The following is a 9,884-nucleotide window of genomic DNA, read 5'->3' as shown; positions in this document are numbered from 1 at the left end:
TGTGATTTTTGTTTTTAATTAATATAGAACTGGTGTGCTAGAACCTCATTTTCAGGAAAAATGAATAATTTCATATTAAATCATCTTTATTTCTAATTTTAATTGAATCATTCTTTTTTTTTAAAGAAGTATATAGATCTGTAATTGGAAATTAATTACATCTCTTTGTTTTTATTCAAGGTTTCCGTTTGAACAGCACGGAAATGATCAGTTGCAATGTCTAAGCTTAAGCATTCAATGAGCCGAACAAGGGAAGTTTGAGGAAGAACCTTTAGCACAGGCATGAAATTTCTGAGGTTGGAAGGACATGAAGAAGAGGAACAGTGAACTCCTTACTCCTACAGAAAATAAGTTTCCAAAAAGGAAGAATGGGTAATAAAGTGAGATAGGAGGAAATTAAGAAGAAACAGAAACAGCAAACTTTTTAGCAAAAAATAGAGGAAGAAAAGCAACCAGGTGCCCAAAACAGCAACAAAATTCTCACCCTATAATTGGCAAAGATTAAGTATAGTGGGAAAAAGAGAAAAAGAGAATGCAGAGCCTTTCACCTATCCAGTCCACATGATGACATGTTATTTTTTTCACTTGCCCTGGCAAAAGATTTTATTTTTATTTTTTTTTAATTTCCTACTTCTCCTTCATTTTTCCTTTTTATGGTCTAAACAAACGCAGTGTTTTCTGTCTTTCTGCATAAGTTATTATTTCTGCTCTCTTCTGCAGTGTCTCCAAGTAGCCCAAATATTTTTTAAAAGTGAAATGACTAAACTGCTTGCAACACAACTTCTTGGTTTTACCCTAGAAGACAGGATTAGTTCCTCCCCTAGAAATGATTCATACCTCTGACCTACCGGCTCTTGAAGAAAATGTAAAGGTGAGATTAGGTTCAGTATGTTCACTCCAGTACACAAACACTGGATCACTTTTGCTGAGCGTTATGTGGACAAATGCTTTTTGCATTTCTTTGTTGTAAGCCCTGCCTCTTGCCTTAGAGAGAGGGCGATGGAAAGAAAGGACAACCAAAGGGCATTCACAGGGAAAAGGAGGCTGAAACCTCCTCTTCTGTTGAACACTTTATCTCAAGACCCTGCCATGGCTTCTCTCAGAATGAATCATTAAAGCCAAAATTCAGTTCTGTAACCAGCTAAATGGTTTCCTCATATTATATGCTAAGTGTCAGTATTTCACAGAACCACAACTTTTTGTCTACTTGTTTAAGCCCTATGGTTCCTGACCAGTGCAGGTTTTGACACAAGCAGACAAAAACATTGTAATCCTGTAAATTTAATCCATTCTGCATTGTAATGAAGATTAATAACATTACATTTTAATCACAGCAAGGAAATGCATGTAAAATTAGAGTTTGAAAAAGAGAGGCTTAAAATGTTCTCATATTCTTATCACTGTTTAAAAACATGTATTATCAGGAGACTAGATCTCACTCCAGGTATCACCTTCAGTACCTTGCATGTGCAGTCTTCCAGGCAGCCAGATCAGACTCTTCACAGATCATTTAGCTTAGCTGCACAGTGGGATTGTACTCCCCAGCCATTTTTGTACAGCGCTTGAAATACAGAGATTAAAGCAAGTTGTATGATTACACTAAATAAAAAGATCTACCACAGCCCTAATGAAAAAGCAAAGACATGCCATTCTGAAGACCATGTTTCACATGCATACGCTTCTCTATGAAACTCTTCAACCTACACGTAAGGACTGACATTTAATCCTTACATACAGCACACACTGAAATGCAGAAGCTTGTATTCAAATCAATACTGCAGAATACATAGAAGCTGAGATAAAGTTCTGAATGATTAGAAGGGTTGTTAAGATACTGAGGCTAAGAAATAATTGATTTTTTTCATTCTTTCCAAAAGAAATTTCTAAATTATAAGGAAAAAAAAAAAGAAAAAAAAAAAGAAAAAAGAAAAAAAAACAGCTTTTAATGAGTGCTACAAAGCATTTCATGGATATAGTAGCAAAACCAAGAAAACTGGAATTCATTTAATTCAGATTTTGAGCTACAATTTCTGTCCAATTATTGCAGAAAAATTAACGCTCTATACTGATACGAAATCAGGTTAATGGTAGCTTATGCCTTTTGTGCTAGAGGACATACAGACTGTTTCTGTACCTCTATTTTATATTCCCATTTTTCTGAGGAAACTTTGTATTTTCTCAATGCCTTATCACAGTAATAGTTGTCATTAACAGGGGAAAACAAAAGTAGCAGCTATGAAAAATGTATTTTTGCTATCATTTGGGTGGTTTGAATTCGGTGTAATTCTTCAAACACAGCAATGTTATAGAATTTTTGATCATCTCTTGCAGGATTTTACAAATTGTAACTTGTATGAAAACATCAAGGGAGATCTTCGTCTGCATGGTTCTACTGAGGCTCAAGGACCTGTGCTCATTACTCCAGGTAATGCATAATGACTATAAAGCATCTTCTTATGCATGCCAGGTAGAAATATTTACAAGTGATGAGCTCAGTGATTTCAGCACAAGAAAAAAAGTAGCTAAACCAGATCCAATCTGAAAAGTAAATCATTAACACAAGCCCTTTCTGCAGGTGAACATTTCATTCTGTGACTAGCTGAATTCTGATTTTTAAAATCAACACAGCAGAACAGAGGGTGTTGTGCTAATGACTCTGTTTACTTACATTACAATCGTATTTACTCACATATGATTAATGCCTAAGTATACAGTGAATCTATAAAACCTGAGGACGTACAGTACCAAGCAGTGTTCCTACTCCATTGTAACCTTGGTACTTGGTGTCAATGTGATTGGATGGTTTCTCTCAATTCTCTAAAACAGAATAAGAGTTAACTATTACAATCTAGTTCACTAAGCAGTTAGATCTATTTTAGGAAAGTTACTGTTTTGATCTCAACAGAACTTGAAGACTTGCATCAAAATGTATTGTGGAGATTATGTGAGTATAATGATCTATTCTCTGAAATCTCTAAATTCTTCATTGCTTCTGAATTGTTGACACGTGTTGAGACCCATTTCCCTACACTGGTAGAAATTAATCTCATGTGAAGTTAATTTATTTGAGATTTATGTCTAATTCTGGGGTTACTGACAGTATATATGAAGTGTCTGAAATGAAGTGTAAAGATTACAGAATTATCAGTTCCTGCTACCTGTTTGTGAGTTTGTGGGTGTTCTTTACTTGCACTAAGCTGTTGAACGAGACACAAAGTTGCATACTACCACCAAATCGTATTAAACATTAAAATATGAGTTGTTCAAATGATACAACTATATGGTGTATAAAACCACCAGTATTTTGGTGGGTTTCTATTTTCACAGTCTGCATAACTGCCTAAAGTAACTATATACTTTTATCACTCACAAACATTTGTTTTTGTTCACATTGTGAAAAATATTTTAAACTAAAAAGTGGTACCTCTAAAAGCACTATAACACAGGAAAAGTTATTGATTATTGTTCCTAACTAATAAATTGTAGAAATATACTAGATGCTTCCATATGATCTCTTCAAGAAAATGAAAGTTCATAGTGCAATTTTAATTCCCCATTCTGAAAACCACTATTAGTTATTATTTTGCGACAGCAAAATATGAAACTGCTTTCTGCACCTGGCAAACTGATAATTATGTTCACTAAGGATTTTCATGTACTTTAATTAATTACTAGTAGGAATAATGAGTCATTCCTCTTAAAGGTGTTTTGCATGTGCATTCCCAATAAACTTATGGATCAATGTAGAATTCTTTAAAGAGTAGACAAGTTTTTTGTTACTTACTTTGTCTGAAAGCATAATTGCACTAATTGTTCCAATCTCATCAGTAAAATATTTCTTCCTATAACATTATATATATATAATTTTTTTTTCCTAGAGAACTAGATCTTGAATGGCTTTTACCTATGTGTCTGGTTTTCTTTGGGATCTTACACTCTTTACTAGACCAGTTAATAACTGAAATGGGATTTTCTTAATTTCCTATTTTCTTTTAATTAATAACAACTAACCTCTTCCTGATAACAAAAGTAAGACAAGAACTACTCCACCTAATAAACCTAGTAGATGCATTTCAGTTGGAGAACTCAAAAAGTTCAGTTTCTTTTCATCTACTGATTTACCAAGACCAATTGTATTTAAATCATTGACACTGCATCTTCAAGTGATATGTTGCCTGGTATTAAGGGTAGTAAATTATAAGAACTTACAGGACAAATTATTTCAATTTTAAGTCATTAAAATTAGTAAATTATATTTGTAAGGTAACAATATTGCACTAGTTTGGTAGCATTATCAGAAAAACCTGACAGATTACATATTGATTCTTCACTGAGGGAGATGATTATGCCAGCTATTTTAGGCTTCATTTAATGTAATCATTCTGCATTAATCAGCCCCTAAGACTGACTTAAGCAGAGGGGGCTTTAGATCCTAACTTGAGCCTCTCAATTGCACCAAAATACTGCAAATTAAATGTTGGTGTGAATATTGTCTCTCCATTCCCTCTCCTTTAAAACATGTAAAGATTAGCCCTTTGTTTTTCTCAACTATAGAAGTAAAAGAGCAGGCAAGCAAATGCAGACAGTGTAGTACAACTCTGCCTCATGAAAGACATCAAGATCTGATTACTGACTTTCTCTGAAAAAATATCTTAGTGGATTCTCAGGCTGGGTAAATTTTTACTCTTTAATTTCATTTCCTCCATGGCTGGTAAGGGAGATAAATTAAAGGAGGCTTGTATGAACTAGCTCAGTGGCTCCTAACCAGTGGAGCAGACTTCCCTGCTGAGGAGAAAGAATGGGCAGATATAATGTGGAGCACATGCAGACATCCTCTCCTGGATGTCTGCTGGTTCCTCAATATAGAGTCCATTATGGAGCAATTGCACTTTTCTCCCATGGGACTCAGCAACAAAACAGCAGAAAATCACTCTTCTAAGAGCACTAACAAATCACAAGCAAGAAAGCAGGACTCACATAGGATGGAGTTATGAGTCACATTAATTTCTTGCCTACTCATTAAACACAACCTTAGACTGAGGACAAGTCTTAAGAGCATGCTTTAGATCTAAATGTAATTTTGAAGAAATCTCAATAGATTAATATACTATTGATTAAGAACTGTAAGTAACATGAAAAAGGAATAATTTTGTGTTGTGTTGTGGTTTTTTCCAAAATTTAGTATATTCTTTAAGATTATCTTCTTTATGTTTTATGTTGTAAATATTAGTATTTGCATATGTTATGTAAAAACAACTGGATAGGATGGAGCCAACCAAGATTAAGAATGAGATGTAGAAAGTATTCACAGCAGTAGTTCTGACAGATTCAGCAACACTGTGCAACTTCATTAGCAGAGATTACATACAGGAAATGGCTTCCCACAGTACGTACAGAGGTAAAACTACCAACAACTAGATAAGAAGACATCTGTACCCTCTCTGAAATACACATACAGGGAAAGATGGAAGAATTTGGACAAAGACTGAATTTTCTACGTTTAAATGTTTCTCTCCCATTACTGTCTCATATATTATTCAAATGAAGTATAAAATATACAATAAACTCTCACAATGAACTGAAATTACTCGTGAACATTTTTTTTAATAATAAAGTTGCACACAGAGGATATCTTTGCAAAAGTATAGCTATCACATAACATGTAGTTAGCTATTAAAGCAAGCATTTTATTTTAGTTGATATTCCTTATGGGAAACTTTCAGACTAAGGAATCTGACTTTGATTGTTTGTTATCAGCAGAATGACTTACAGAACAAATATTATCAGAAGGTTGTTCATACTTCAGATTGCTTTTTCCATCACAAGACTGAATTGCTAGAACTTTACATATCGTAAATTGATAAAAGCAGCCTCAGCTTTTACAGATACTTTTGTTGAACTGCTTATGGCTTTGGTCAGGAAAAGTTGTAACTTCCTTGCATTTGTACAGAAGGAAGGTAGAGTGCAAGTACGGTTTTTCAGATTTATCAAAAATTGTATAGACCCTTTCTAGTCTCTACCTTCATTATTATTCATTCCATTATCTCCACAGAAACCTGTTCTGTTAGCATTGCTGTTTTGGAATCAGTTCTTTTCAAGAGTTAAACGCACATGTTCAAGCAAACACAGATATGTATAAACTGGAGGTCCCAGCAGGACCACCTTTATGGAAATAAATCTCTGTTTCTATAGATACTTGTGTGGGTGAGTCCAGAGCATTGTATTTAGAGAAATCAAATTCAGTGAAAGTACCTCTAACTTCTCCTTTGACATCACCATGAAAACTGCAATACAACTTTCACTGCTGCAGATTGAACTTTGCCATGAAATACAATTTTTGTTCACAGGAAATAACAACATAATATTAATTTTAAGTGTGAAATTCAGTATTACAAAGTTAGTGTGAGCATGAATTTTAGATCTTTTTTTTTTTCTATGTCCCACGTTTTGCCCTCTTTCCTGACTTTAGCAGTTTTGTATTTCAGCACCTATGTTAATGAGTTCTTTTGTACTCCAGTGAACCTCTGAGTCACTTTTATTTGAAGACAGCAGCCACATAGCATACTTGGTTTTAGTCTGGAGACATAATACTTCCTTGAACTTTAGTTTAAGTATACAGTAGCTGGTTACAAATACATAATTAAACTGGGATTTTCCTACAGAGAGAAACTCAGATATATTAAACCCAGAGCTGGAGAAAGCACTAAGATCCTGGTCTGCATTCCTTCAAGATAATGGAAATAGTCCTAGATTCCTTAATATCTGGTTTGAATCTAGAAACAGCTTAATGATTAAGGACATATAAGAGCACTTGTGTATTTTACTAGATTTTCCACGTCTAAAATTTCACTGATAAAGCCAATTTCAGCAGATTGAAGCTGAATTAACATTAGAGTAATGACCGGAAAAGTTTAACTTGGGAAGAGCCTACTTTTAACAAAACAAACTTATTCTGCAGATGAAAAGCTAGAATCTAGTTTTTAGCATTATAGATTATAACTTAGAAGTGCTGAATTATAAACAATAACACCTTTGTCAAACTATTTTTTAAGAAAAGGAAAGGTGTTATCAGCATAAGCATAGCCTTTTGTGTGTGTGTGTGTCTTAATCCACCGTTCAGCTGATCATGTTCGCCTCTGAATTCTTTTGTCTTTATAACAACCCAGTGCTCAAGGTCCACAACATGCTTTGTAGTGATTTTTGTTGAGGGTTAATACTGCTCTTGCTGGGCACATCAGTAGTTTTTTACCTTGTTTCTATCTAGGATGGCTTCTGATAAAAGCACAGATTATTTATTTGTTTTGGTTTGTCTTGTTTTTTAGGTGATCAGCCATAGTAATTCTTGATGCTCTGTCTCACAGTAGTTGCCACCTCATGTTTTCTGTTTTGCAGAGGGAGCTGTAGTGATTTTTATTCATTTGATTTATGATGTGCTCTCTGCTCCTGTAAAATATTTTCAACTAATCTGCAGAAGGAGTTATTGTAATGTGATTGCCGCCTCAAAGCTGCTGGAATCTGATGATGGTACCAGTGCTATGTCCCTCCTAATAATTCATCCTGATCGATGGGGAGCTGTTGCTTGAATTACTCTGAATCCTGTTGGACATTTCATTCACTGGAGGGCATTTAAGGTTTATTTCTTCTGTATGTAGGTAGACTTCTCTCTTTCAGATAAGTTTCACTAGATGTTCAGGATCTTCTCATGGACATTTGGAAGAATTAAGTACCTTTTAAAAAATAAGCATTAAGTGAGAAAAACTCAACAGGGGAATAACTCAACATCCCTGTAGTGACCATCTTAAGGTATACAGAAGAAAAATAATGAGATCATATTATTAATTTCCCTGTGCTTTTCAGAAGTTGCAGAAAAAAGAGACGTGCAAACATAACAGAAATGGCCATAGACTCAAAACTTTCTGTCAGAGTCCAACAGCCTCCGACCATCTTTTTTCAGATATTCCACACGTGGAGAGTACAACATTTAATATCAACCTACCTATTCAATGATAATTGATGTTACACAGGAGTTTTAATTTGGAGTCACACAAAATATACTGAAAACAATACAAATGGAAGTAACATTTAGCAAAATACAGCAATTGCACTGCACTGTTCAATACCCCCATGATTCCTATTACCAGTCCCTAACACTCTCTGCCACAAACACTGAGCTTCATAAGCACATCACTCATACCTATCTCTACTGAGCCTTCTTCCATTACAGGGGTTTATTGGTCAGTCACAGCTGACTTCAATAAAAATGACTGAAGTAAAACAGCAGCACATGCAATTACACTCAGGTGTTTAATCAACCCTAAAAATGGCCTACTGCAAAACAGGACCGTAGAAATTCTCTAACCAAAGGTAATGGAAATGGACAATTTACTGCCCTGTGGTTGCCTGCTCTCTGAACAACATTCAATCTGTACTAATTTCATCCAGTAACCAAATGCTTCTATTGATCTGCCCTTTCAGTTTGTGCAGTGATGAACACTGCAGCTATACATGTGTTTCCTAGGCACATTTAGACATGCAAACCTTGGATAATAACTTAGCTGGGAAGTACAATTTTGCGTCCTGGGCCCTAGACTATGGGAATAGAGCCCCAGCTTTCCCAACAGTGATCACTGTTTTGGTGTATTTTTTCATTTTATTCAGGAAAGTTGAGCGAAAGAATGTTGTAACTACATGCACTTCTAAACAACTACAAGATTGTAGCAAACCTTTACAAAACACAGTGCCTGCCACAACCTCCTGGCTTCTCTCTTAGTGCAGATTACTGCGATCATTCAGTCTTGCTCAACAACTTAAAGCTGCACTATCTCTTCCATGTTTACACTTTCCCCATAACACTGCACCAGAGGACATTAGAAGAGTCAGTTTCTCAGAAAAGCAACCTCTTGGATTTCTGTGTTGCTTTCAAAGCAAGATTTTTTTTTTTTTACCTTCTCACCTGTCACGTAGCATCTTGTCCCCACAGGATAGTACTGCCACTATCGCCTCTGCAGTACTGTGCTATGCCCTGTCCTCTCTGAAAAGGGTACAGATGGTCTGTGCGGGATTTACTTCAGAGAGGCACAGACAGGTCTGTATGGTTGAAGAAGCAATCCCTGTCTCTACTAAACTGTCTGCCAGTAAATTTCCTAGGCTCTGCTTTCCACGGTAAATATCACACAGATCTCTGGAATTCTTTGCTACAGGACAGAAAACGAATGGTTGCAGCACACAGTAAGTGGTAGGTTCTCACTGCCGAAACATATTGAACTCAGACCCCAGATCACCAAAGCTAGCTGTAAAGGTTTGGCTCTGACCTGTTGGTGACCATACATCAAAAATTCAACGAAAACAGGTGGAATCAAGTTTATTAAGTGATATACTCCTGAAGGTTGTGCAACTAAATGCATAAAATGAACCAGGAACAACTCCACAGGCTTGTCAAAGACTGAAATTATGAAAGTGGTTGCAGAATAGAACTGACATAGGTTGTGATAGAATAAATCTTCCTAAAGGTTAGATTGGGTATACACCACAAAATAGCAGGGTATTTTCATAAAGTTACATTGCAGCAGTAACTCTGTGAGCTGCGCCAACAAGGAGACATCAATTAGTAATGCAGAAATTCCTTCCAAGGATCCTGTGCATATGATGTAAAACCTAGAGCTCACTTCAGAGAACTCTTATATATTGACAGAGTGCTGAGTCTGCTGAGAAACCACTCAGAAGATCCAAATCCAAGGGACATTGGAAATCCTCATCAAAAATAACACTGGCACAAATGTCTTGTGGGGGATGAATGACAAAGCCAATTACTATGTGTATGCTACAGGAAAAATTTAATTCAATTTTAATTTGTTTAAAAGTAAATACAAGGATGAAGGTTCTTC

General features: G+C 35.6%; 1 long non-coding RNA gene across 1 annotated transcript; it reads right to left on the bottom strand.

Moving 5' to 3' along the window:
• Positions 1-6,702: 6,702 nt before the first annotated feature.
• LOC310899272 lies at positions 6,703-8,840 on the bottom strand. The gene is made up of 2 exons (XR_014584144.1): positions 7,997-8,840; positions 6,703-7,727 (listed from the first exon to the last, which is right to left on the bottom strand). It is a non-coding gene; the product is annotated as an uncharacterized lncRNA (long non-coding RNA).
• Between the last annotated feature and the right edge of the window lie 1,044 nt (positions 8,841-9,884).

The sequence above is a fragment of the Anser anser genome (genome assembly GCF_964211835.1).
Source record: "Anser anser genome assembly, chromosome: 4".
In the NCBI taxonomy this organism is placed as follows: domain Eukaryota; kingdom Metazoa; phylum Chordata; class Aves; order Anseriformes; family Anatidae; genus Anser; species Anser anser.
The sequence above is the reverse complement of the archived record's forward strand: the minus strand, read 5'-3'. Positions and strand labels throughout refer to the sequence as shown.